This window comes from Dipodomys spectabilis, unplaced genomic scaffold, assembly GCF_019054845.1.
Source record: "Dipodomys spectabilis isolate Male_0828 unplaced genomic scaffold, ASM1905484v1 ptg000122l, whole genome shotgun sequence".
Classification (NCBI taxonomy): Eukaryota; Metazoa; Chordata; class Mammalia; order Rodentia; family Heteromyidae; genus Dipodomys; species Dipodomys spectabilis.
Window position 1 is genome coordinate 1,094,020 of NW_024870799.1, and position 12,739 is coordinate 1,106,758.

Consider the following 12,739-nt stretch of genomic DNA (forward strand, 5'->3'; position numbering starts at 1 on the left):
AAGGCCTAGGTGCTGTCCCTTTGTTTTTTCCTCAAGGCTAGTGCTCTACCTGTTGAACCACAGCTTCATATCCATATTTTTGATGATTAATTGAAGATAAGCTTACCAAATTTCCTCTTTAGGCTTCCTTAAAACTGATCCTCAGATATCAGCCTCCTGAGTAAGTAGGATTCAGGTTGTAAGCCACCAGAGCCCAGCTAGAATCACATTTTAGAAGTATTCTTTTGGTGAATCATATGTGTCTGACTACTACTTTAGCAATTTGGTTCCAGTGGATCATGTCAGATTTATAATAAAATCAGAAATTTTCATCTTGTAATCTGCAGCATCCAATATCTATCTAATTTTTTCCTATTTTCATTTCTGACCTCTGTTTTCTTCATTGTACCTTTCCATTCTTACTTCACAAGCAAGCATGCCAGTGCTGTTTTCTTTTTCTGAAGCAAGTCAGGTTCATTCCCATCAATGGGGGATGTACTTGCTGTTCTTACTGCCTGGAGTACCTGCTCCTAAATAATTGCCTAGATGATGGCTCTCATATCAACTATCTCTTGTTCAGGGATGTCTCCTCCCATCCCCACTGTGAAGTTGTTGCTACAAAATCACCAATGTCATGTCTCTGATTTATAGAAATTATCATTATGATTCTGGTTTTCTTTTCAGCATGAAATTGGTGAGGAGAGAGCCCATTCACTTCTGTTTCTCCAACACCTGTAATAGTGCCCAGTCTGTAGTGCTCAGGAGCCTTACATGGAGATCAGTCTTTTCCAGCTCAATTTATCCTAGCTTCTCTTTAGGACAGCTCTTCAAGCTGAAGTGTGGTGGCTAGTAGTCATTCCCTCTCATTCTTTGTGCTTTTTGGTGTTGTTGAGTCCACTTCAGGGCCAAACCAGTGCCTGACACTTATTTGTTGCTATGGCAAAGGTGGTTGTGACATCATAGAAGTAATGGCCATTGTTTTGGGTATATGTGTGAGGACACCCACCCCCCCACAATTTCCCCAATATATGTTTCTCCTTTGCCCAGAAGTGCACTCACCAATTCAGCAACCAAACTGTCACCCAGTTCCTGATGCACTCAGAGTATGTTTCCATTTCCTTTAAAAAAAGAAAAATTCAAGACATGCTTTGATGATTTGTCATTGAATTACTGAAACAGAGTAGATAATTTTATGTATTTGTAAGTCTTTGTCCATCTCTCTTGAGCCCTTGTCATATTTCTATGTGTTTGCAGCTTGGGAAGGGAAATAAGGTTTAATTCAGTATAGTCAGAGACTATAGTTCAGAAGGCTCTTTTTAGACCCTTTTGGAGGGAATGCCAACTTTCCATCTGATGTTCTACAGATGGCCATCTTGGTACAGGACCTGAGTAGACTGTCATAAGACAAGAGTCTTATCCTGATTTCCACTGACTTTCCTCTGTGGTCAAGGAGTGTGATCCCACTGTGATCTCCTCTGAAAATCTAAGGCAATGGGGGTAAGAGAGCCTAAAACTCGACACCCAGCTTCCCAATCACTAGGATTACAGGATTGATTCTCATGGACTCAACTCATAGCTGCTTTTTTATACATGGTGTAGTCAGTTTCATGATATTCACTTCCTAGACAGATATATACAAATATATGTATATGTTTATTCATCTATTTATAATCAGTGTTAGATCTAGAAACACACAAATATATATTCATATAATTATAATCAAATTATATCACTACTTTCCCCAATAATATTTTACACTAATGTTTTGTGAAATAAATACTCAAGACTAAAAATTTAAATGCCTTTGTAGCTTGAAAAATCATATTCAATCTTACATATTACACAATATACTATATATAACATAAAGACTATAACGTATGTTTACATATAACTGATTTGTGTTATTTTTCTTCCTGATTTTGTGTTGGTTCATCTATGTAAGCCTTTTTTCTTTTATTGATGATGGCTTTTATTTTCCAGTATATATATATTCTATATATTTTGTCAAATATTTTCAGCCCTAAGTAGATTTTTATATTACTGGAGTCAAATTTTTCTTCCATATTTACCCAAAGCACAATGAAGATGTATACAGATTTGAACTCACTATTGGAAGAGCGTCCCACGTACCCTATATGTATTGTGGCATTTGTCCCAATTGACAGAATAGATTTTTAGGACATCTCATCTGCTGTCCTAGACCTTTTGTAGCCACCTTATCACCCCATGCAGGCATGGCCTGGCTTCTTTGCAACTCCCTGTGCATTTAACAGTTCCCTTTATATGCAGTAAAACCCCCTGTCACTCTGTGTTTTCCCCTCAACAGAACACATATGCACAATGCTTCAGATTGTAGGCTTAAAAAGAAACATATTTAGGATTCATGAATCTAGAATATATCAAAAGCATTGACATTTTAAGAAAGTTAGAAAAATAAATAGAATGAACATTTTACAACAATCAGAACAAAAAGAAAAATAAAGATTTTCCCAGGAAGGGGGAAGGGAATTTCTAATTCTAGATTGGCCTCTAAGTTACCTTCAAGCAGAATTTCTGCCTCAGAGTCCTCAAAGGGATTTACTTCTCATTAAAGACAAGATTTTCTTCCGGGGGGGACAGATTCTAATTTCTCAATTGAAAATTGGAGCCCTTGCAGGAGGACAGATTGGTCTGGGTATTCTGTGAGGAAATATTCCCTTTCCTTAACTGAATCTAGATTTTGGACCTCACTTAATGGTTTTCCTGAACATAGACTGGAGTAATTTTCCATTAGCACACATTTATCCTGCACACCAAGATGTGTGTTTTTGACTGGTTTGGAGCCGATCTAGGTGGACTGTGAATATCAATGGAAGTCATTCTGGATCATCTTCTTTCTTGGTGATATATGCAGGTACACCTGCATCACATGTGGGGTTCAGAACCAGTGGGATGTCCAGAGGATTCAAAACCTGCTTGAGCCTTTCTACAAATTCAAAAAAAACCCTCTATGTTCACGTGCTTTCTGGAGATCAATGATGGCTTCCGATCTCTATCAGTCAACATAGATGACATCACTGATGGGTTCTTTATCTGGAGTTCTGCAGGAGCTGCTCTACGGTAATGCCAACCTGAGCATGGAAATAGGTACAGGAGTCTTAGAACTATAGAAGTTAAGGTGTGAATAAACTTTAATGAAGATCTAATGGGAGAAGCTCTAGAACTTGAGTATGGACTGAACACTGATGAGAAGTTAGGGTGTTTCTAATGAGTGGCTGCTTCCAAGTTCTTTCAAAAGGATAACAGATATTACCCAGCAAAGAATATCCATAAAGGCATATTTTGCTAAGCTGGGGTGTATTAAGGGCTCTTGGCCAATCACTCACATCCCTAGAGACTCAGGTTCCATCCATACACACCAACTCTAAGGCATCTAAACAAGGACTTCTTCCTCTTTTCCTTGGTCTAATGGATCATGTGTTCCTCCATCTGAATTTGTAAGCTGCAGAAGAATATATAAGCAGAAGAGCAAGTCTGAAGAGGGCATGTTGAGCTTGACATACTGTGTAAGTTCTTTCAAGGTGTCATAGTTCTTGTGGTCATAGAAATCATCAAGGTAGAAGACCATCATCATAGGGAAGATAGAACAAAACATATTGGTGACAAGGAAAATGAGAGCCACCCTCCCCGTCCTGAGCCTTGTACTAAAGCATTTTTCTGGCGGGATGTGCATGTTGGGAACTGGGAAGAGACTCCTGCAAGAAGGATGTTCCTCACAACCCACTTCTAGGAATTTCTCAAATACAATCATCTAAAATTCCCCATGTGATAGGAGAAGAAAGTTGTTTCCCCACTGAATCTGACTTGTTATACACAGTCCTCCTTCTCATCCATGAGAGTCCAAAACCACTACCACATCCACAACTGTGTAATCTGCTATCCAATGGAGTGCCAAGCCCCAACCCCCAGGTGAAAATCACAACTGGTGTGCAAAGAAGAAAGTTGACTTTGATTCAGAAACCTCAAAGATACCCAGTTTTCAAGGACAGAATTTCTCTTTGTGCCAACATCCACTTACTTCTTCATCTTGTTCATCTTCCTCTCAGTTATGGTAGAAGGATCTATACCAATGGGAGGAGAGGAGGAGGCTAACGGTATGCTTCTCCTTTTCTGAAATAACAGAACACACATGGGACTGGCTAAGTCCCAAATGGCAATGTAAACATGACAGACAAAAAGTGGAGATATGTCTATACAATTTCATGCAAATTCTGTGAGGATGCTTATATGGATCTGTCCAAATAAGTGCACAATGGCTCATGCCTCTAATCTTGCTAATCAGGAGGGTGAGATCTGAGGATCACAGTTTGAACCCAGTCTAGTTTGTAAAATTCTAAGGACACTTATCTTCAATTAGCCAGCCTAAAGCCAGATCTGGACGTGGGGCTCAAATGGCTGAATGCTACAAACGGGACAGCTCTCAGGCCCCAAATTCAAGTTCAAGTTGCATCCTTGCTTCTGTCTATATTCCCTCAAGGCGTCCAAGATAGTGATTTTCTAAGTGAGGGTGGACATTGTGGGGGCACTGTCCATTCCTTTAATCCTAGTCTCTCAGCAAGCAAACTGCTAAGGCTCCACTAGCTTCTGAGGCAAATGAATGTTCTGGCAGCCCAGTCCTAAGGAATTAGCTGGGAGTGCACTTCTTTGTCTCAAGCCAAGTTCCTGTGATAAGACCTCAGTGAAAGTCTCAGAGAAGTATCAAGTATTCCAATAATCTGCTGGGGGGGGGGCGAGGTAATCATCAGCCCTGGGTTTGAAAGAGGAACACTCATTTTTTAAACAGAATATCCAGCAACTGCTCCATTGTCCCCGACTCTCTATAGTGGTGGGGGAAATTTCCAACATAGAAGAGATCACCTTTCTGATAGGCAGGAAATAGGTCCATTGCCAGCATTTCCAACAAGCCTGAGTCCATGCTCTATATATTATAAGGCACATTAAGTGTTTGGCTGACTCGTCACACTGAGGCGGTTAAAAGAATGGATCTTTGAAACATGGAAACTGGAGTACACTTCAAAATGAGTAACAGAGTGGATTGAAAAGTACACAGTAAATATTTTCTCAGTATCCACATATAAAAGCACACAAGAAGAAAGTTGTACTATGGGTTACGATGAGATTAAATAGGTTTCCTGTCATAGTTATACCTGGCCTGAGTTGACTTGTGATTCCCTTGGTTTCTTCTTATAAAAAGGCCTGAGACATTGGATTTGTGGTTTGGCACTGATCCAATGTCTGCAGCATCGAGTAAGACACTCACACCACTCATGCCTGAGACTTGAGCCTCTTGAACTTTGAAAACAACACTGGAACATCTTTCTTGTTCCTGAGCTACAGGCCTAGTGAGCTGGCTTCAGCTGACTGTAGGTTACAGTTGCGTGGCTCTCAGAGTTCTATATTCTATTCCATTGTGAGGGAGGTAGTGTCATCTCTCAGAGCCCAATGATCTAAGCTGCTTCCTCACATAAGACCATTCCAAAGACAAACTGGAGGCTGAAATCTCCCCTCCCACATCACTCTATACACATGTGGACATTATCAAATCCCAACATCCTCAGCTAGGCCTACGAACCAGCATGATCTCAGCCTCAAGGAATCCTTCCTAGGTCAGATCCAGGCCTTATTTGTCACTTTCCTTTCATCCTGCACAAATCATTTTGCCTCTCAGGGCCCTCTCAGCCTGCCATGTGCTTCTTGCATGTATTTTTGACATCTACTTCACAGGACATTGTTAGGTTTTTGTTTCCTAATTTTCTGTTTGCTCTTGAAGCCCCTCTGTGCTGTCATGTGGAAAAAAGGCAAGTACTTAGAGGTGGGGAAATTGTACAAGTATTGAAAAACAAACCTTACACATACAGTTAGACATTTTTACGGGTGTTCATTCTTGTAAGATAAAAGACTATTCTTGATACTTTGCTCATATTTTATGACAGTGGGGACGGGGAGAAAGGAAGAGGTGCTGCATTGTCTTCTCATAATTCAATGATTATTATTTTAAAAAACTATAGTTGAAGAAATGTAATATTTAAAGATAAAAGCTGTGCTCCTGTTCTTTTTATAAGCTAGTCATTTATAAAATATTCCTCACTAAAGTCTTGTCATCTGTGTCCCCTGAACTATCCTCCTCATTCAAAATAATCAGGAAAAACCTTCACAAATAAGTGGGCTGTTGTCTAATCTCTGGATACAAATTTAAGATACAACATTGCCTGAGAATATGTGTGTGCACGTGTGTGTGGGAGTGTGTGTGTGAATGTGTGTCTGTGCATATGTGTGTTTTAGGACTTGAACTCAGGGGCTATATGACATTCACAAGCATCTTTGCTTTGAGTGTAGTGCTCTACCAATTGTGCCACAGTTCCACTGCACGTTTTCTGTAGTGAACTGGAGAGGAGAGACTCATAAAATTTCCTGCTCAGACTATCTGAACTAAATCTCAGGTCTCAACCTCCTGATTAGCTAGTTCTAATTATGAGCCTCCAGAACATGGTGATAAAACTGGAGGCAGTGGGGTTGCAAGTTTTAGTCCAGCTTCACAACATTCTATATCATAAAACAGCAACAGTAAAACCCCATATCAAAATACAATAATAAGATATAATTAGAATACAATTTATTGATATAGTCTGCTAGCATAACTTTCAGAAAGCCTTGTTCTTAATGATTTAGCATCACAAAACCAAACAAAATGAGATAATTTCAGTACACTCTACAAAATTTTTAAGCCATCATATAATAATTTCAAAACATTATAATAAACTGGAAAACATTCATACTTATAAGGAGAATGTAAAAAAGATAAAAGATGCAGATTATGAAATGGAAAATTCTACACTGCAGGAAAATTATTGTCATAGTGAATATATGGTGGTATTGTCACAGTGAATATATGATAATATTCTTCAGAGCAGCAATAGGTAAATATATATTTACTACATATAGTCTAACTTTTCTCTATCTCTCTCAACTTCTAATCTTCTACTGCACATTATCAGTGTATTCATGTTTATGGTATATTCCAAAATAACTAGTAGAGTCAGGTTGCCAAAATATATTAGCTTCAATTTTTTAGGAGATAAATAGGCTAATTATATTGACTATTTTATATATTAAACATGTAGTGTGTTATCATTGTACTCTCTAAGTATGTACCTACACTTCTTTTAAGTGAAATGGAATACAACAAGGTTTTGCCTGTAAAGCTAGCTATTTGGGACATCAGTTCCAGACCAGTGTAGTTTTGCCTGCAATGCTCCCCAACTCCTAGCTATCCGTGATGGAATACATCTATCATCCCAGGTCCATGGGGAGCTGAGAGCAAGAGGCCTTCAATTTCATGCCATACTAGGCAAGAACTTCCACATGGCTCCATCTCAACCAAAGAAAGTTCAACACTGGAAACACCTATCACCCCCACCTAGGTGAAAATAAATACAAATAAGAGCATTGTATTATAAGAAACAAACAATATTAAAACATGCTTATACAAACCACATGAACAACACTCACCTAGTGTTTGCTTCTCATACCTGTAATCCTACCTATAGCTAGGATTTTTATGTGTGAGCCAGAGGCACCAAGCAGTTCATCATTTTAAAAAAGACTATTTGAAGCCAGGTGCCAGTGTCTCATTCCTGTAACCCCAGCTTCTCACAATGCTGAGATGTGAGGATCGCATTTCAAAGCCAGACCAGGAAGAAAAGTCCCCATAAGACTCTAGTCTCCAATTAATTACTCAAAAAGCAGAAGTGGCTTTGTGGCTCAATTGGTAGAGTCCTAACTAACTTGAGCTCAGAATCTCAGGAACATTGCCTAGGCCCTGAGTTCAAGCCCCACAACTGACAAAAAAAAAATAAGCATTTTAATGTCTGAATTTTCTTTTTTTATTGTGAAAATACTGTACAGAGGGGTTACAATTACATGGGCAAGATAAGTACATTTCTTATCAAGCATTGTAGCCTCCTCCTTTGTTTCCCCTTCCCATCCCTTCCCATCCTCCCTCCGCTCCCCCACCCAACCCCCCCCAACCAAAATTGTATAGTTCATTTTCGACATAACAACTTGTATATCTCATTGTTGCAATGGGTCCACCTGTATCCCTATTTGACCGATTTGTTTTTTCCCTTACCCTCCACAAATTATACTGACATCAAATACAGTGAAAGCAGGGGTTATGCCGTGGGGGAGGGACAAAGCAACAAAGAAATAATCTTGTAAATGTGTTAGAAACAATCACATGAAAGAAAAAAAAAACATTTGAATACATATCTTAGGGTTCATTTCCTAACATCAAATTATCTGACTTTTTCTGCTTGACTCAGACATATACTAGTTATTGCAAATAAGGGAAACCATGGGACCTATATTTCTTTGGGCCTGGCTTACTTCACTTAATATAATTTTTTCCAAGTCTTTCCATTTCCTAACAAATGGGGCAATGTTATTTTTTCTGATGGAGGAACAGAATTCCATTGTGTATACATACCACATTTTCTTGATCCATTCATCTACTGAGGGGCATCTGGGTTGGTTCCATATCTTAGCTATGGTAAATAATGCTGCTATAAATATAGTCATGCTGGTAGCTTTAGTGTGGTCTTGTTTGTGAACATTTGTGTGAATGCCCAAAAGTGGGATTGCTGAGTCATATGGGAGCTCTATGTGGAGTCTTTTGAGGAACCTCCATACTACTTTCCAAAGTGGTTGAACAAGTTTACACTCCCATCAACAATGCAGTAAGGTTCCCTTCTGTCCACATCCCCTCCAGCATCTGTTTTATTAGAGTTCTTGATCATAGCCATTCTAACTGGGGTGAGGTAGTATCTCAGTGTTGTTATTATTTGCATTTCTTTTATGGCTAGGGAGGTTGAGCATTTCTTCATGTGTCTATTGGTTGTGCTTCTTTCCTCTTCAGAGAAGTTTCTCTTTAAGTCTTTAGCCCACTTATTTATTGGGTAGTTGTTTCTTTGAAGATTTTTTTGTTGTTGGATTTATTTTTGAGAGTCCCAGGTATATTTTAGATATGAGACCCTTGTTTGTTGTATGGCTAGTGAAGATCTCCCAATCAGTGGATTTTCTATTGATCTTGCTAGCTATATCCTTTGCCATGCAGAAGCTCTGCAATTTCATGCAATCCCATTTGTCCAACCATTCTTTGATTTGTTGTGCTTCTGGGTCTCTATTAAGACAATTTGGGCCTGTGCCAAGGAGACCTAGAGTTTCTCCTGTTCCATCCTGTAATGTTTTCAGTGTGTCTGCTTTGCCACCGAGGTCTTTGATCCATTTGGAGTTGATTCTGGTGCAGGGTGATATATAAGGATCTAGCTTTAATTTTTCTACAAGTAGTTAACCAGTTTTGCCAGCACCTAATGTATGAATTTCTTGTAAAATAAAATGAAAGCTGCGGTATACAATTCTACAGACTACTACAGATTTCATTATATTTGTTGTTAGAATTAGTAACAGCACTTGAACAAAGGACATTTTTTTTTCATAAACTAGGGCATAATGGTCTCTAATTAGAGGAATCTGCTGCACTCATATGTAGTATTTTTTGGTTGTTTTTTGTTTTGTTTTTAGAACAGGATGAGAAAACTTCTTTCTGCCAGGGGCCATTTGGATATGTATAACATCATCCACAGCCATGCAGAATTAATAGTAAAGACATGATACAGTCAACTGGCAATAAACTTACTTGTCTTTATGGCATATTCCAAATAATTTGATTAGCTTATATGTCCCTATGGCCTATAGTTTCCTATTCCTGCCTTCCTCAAAATACAATCATGTTCCACCAATTCAGATTTGAGCCAGGCAATATGTAGTATCAGTGCCAAGAGTCGAGGATAATTGTAACACAACCAGGGAAGCATGCAACCAACACTTCAGTAGCTGGACACTGGGGACTCAGGCCTATAATCTGAGCTACTCAGGAGGCTGATGATCACAGTTCAAAGCCAGCTCCAGTGAGAATATCTGTAAGACCTTTCTCTCCAATTAACAACCAAAAATCCATAAAAGGAGCTGGGCCTCCAGAGGTAGAGTAGCCTTGATTACAAAACTCAAAGGCAGCACCCAATCCTGAGTTCAAGCTGAAAGTCAGGCACAAAAACAAAAACAATCAACAACAACAACAACAAGAAACAGAAACTGAGAGAAAGCTCAGAAAAGGATGGCATTGTCTACAAGACAAATGTACACATTACATGTATTGTGAAATGGAAAACTCACTGTACACACCTGAGTAACAATTACATTTAAAAAAGAATCTGAGAAATCCCAAAGCCATAGGGCCTTATGATGAGCATCTGCTTTCAAGAATTTCAAAATCCCATCATGTGAGCTGGTAGCACATAGGTTGTACCCCAGGGTGATTAGAAGTATGAAGGCAGAGATTTTTTTCAGATGATCCCAGCAAATCTTTGATTACTTTAAGCAAAAAAGAAAACAAAGCAAAGCAAACAAAATAAACTTTAAGGTTAATTAGGCTGCTATGAAAGATTCAGATGGGAGAGGAAACAAAGGAGGAGGCAACAATGCTTCATATGAAATGTACTCATTATTTTGCTCATGTAATTGTATCTTCTCTGTACGTTATTTTCACAGGTAAAAAAATTGAAAAAAAGATTCCAGGCAGATTTAAACTGATAAATGATGAGTTAGTACAATGTTTTATAGATGCTGAACTCACATGTGTCAGACAAATATACTTAGATTGATAACTAGAAACTCTGAAGTGTAAGGTATATTAATTAGGTAAGTTTTTTAAGGTAGTCAATGAAGAGAACAGCACATGGTATTCAGTCAGGTAAATTAGTTTATTTTTATTTATTTATTTTTGGGTCCAGTCGTGGGGCTTGAACTCTGGGCCTAGGCACTGTCCCTCAGCTCTTCAACCCAAGGCTAGCTCTACCACTTGAGCCACAGTGCCACTTCCGGCTTTTTTCTTTTTGCTTATGTGGTGCTGAGGAATCGAACCCAAGTCCTCATGCTTGCAAGGCAAGTGCTCTACCACTGAGCCACTTTCCCAGCCCATGCCATACATGGTGGAAAGGCATGTAATAAAAAGGGGGGGTGGCGACCCAACCTAGGGCCAAGTCGTATCTAGGCCAAAGACGAGATGAGGTATGCCCAGGTGGGGGAAAATCTGGCCACACTGGATCTGGATGTGACCTCAGGGCCTAGGACTCTCCTCTAGTCAGATGGAAAGTGCGACCAGCAGCAGACCAGGTTGTGACTTAGCAGGGGGGGAGGTGGCTGCTTTCAGGAGTCCCAGATAACTGGGGAGGTGTCTGCATAGGGTCTGCATGGCCTGGGGCAGACCTAATACCAAATACAGGTAGTACCTCTGCAATGTGATTCCTGATTCCAAACCATTCATTCTCAATCATTTCTTCCCTCCTTCCTTCCTGCCTTCCTTCTTTCTTCCTTCCTTCCCTCCTTCCTTCCTTCCTTCCTTTCTTTCTTCCTCCTTTGTTCCTTCATTCGTTCCTTCCTTCCTTCCTTTCTTTCCTTTCCCCATCTCCCCATCTCTCCCTCTCTCCCTCTCTCTACCGATCTCTCCTCTCTTTCACTAAACCTTCTTCTCTCCCCTACCTCAGTATTCTCAACTCTCAAATAATGAACACTTGCTGAGTTGAACTCACAAGCTGGGAAGAGTAACTCAATGGGCAAATATGAAATTTAATTTAATGTTTCCTTACACCTCTACCACAGACCACTGGAATCAAATAATGAACACTCAGCAGCATGGCATCTCAAGCTATTTGGAGGAGAAAAGCAAGCACGTTTTCACTGCATTCTGTGAGGTCCACCCTGGGAAGGTGGGGCAGACTTCTCTCTCCTCTTGGCTGAATCTCAGCCCAATTTCTGCATCAGGAGAGGTGACTGCCTCCAAGTGAGCCAGTTACCTAAGTGACACAGGTACTGGGCAGAAACTTAGCCTCTTGTGATGCTGAGATTAATTGCATGATTCAACATGATCCACTAGTTTGTTGAGATTGGGACTTCCTAAATTTTTGGTTAGGCTATGTTCAAATTGTGATCTATTTATTTCTGATTGCTAACCATGATTATAGATGTGAGCCAGCACATCAGATCATTCAAAGTCATTTATCACACATGGAAGACATGAAGTTTCCCAAATGACATACAAGTTGACAGACAGCAAAATAAGTCCTTAATTCTAGTTAAGATGTCTTTTTAATGTGAAACAAAATTTACTTAGCAAAATATGACTACTGTGATTATACTTTTAAACTTACCCTACATTTTAATATCAAATCATCTATATTAGCCAATGATTAACTCAAATTATTTGTAATCATTTATTTCTGTCATATCTTCTAGAGGTAGGCAGAACTGGATCACACACTATTAACTAAAGTGGTAGGATTTGAGAGGATCACAGTTCTGAATCAGTCTAGGAAGGAAAGTATCACCCATATCAACCTACTAGGTAGGGATATTGGAATGCAATCATGATCCCTGCTTCTTAGGCTGGGTGCAAAAATTGTTACTCTATGAGTAAAGTAACTTAAACAAGAAAGGATTGGTGGAGTGACTCTAGTGGTGGAGTACCTGTCTGGCAAACACTACATCAAAAGACAAATCAACTTCCTAAAATTAAAATAAGAAAAAGAAAGAACAACTCATGTTGAGCATGTGTTCAATGTAAAGATTTACACTAAATTATTATAGTTATAATTCCATCATTTATTTT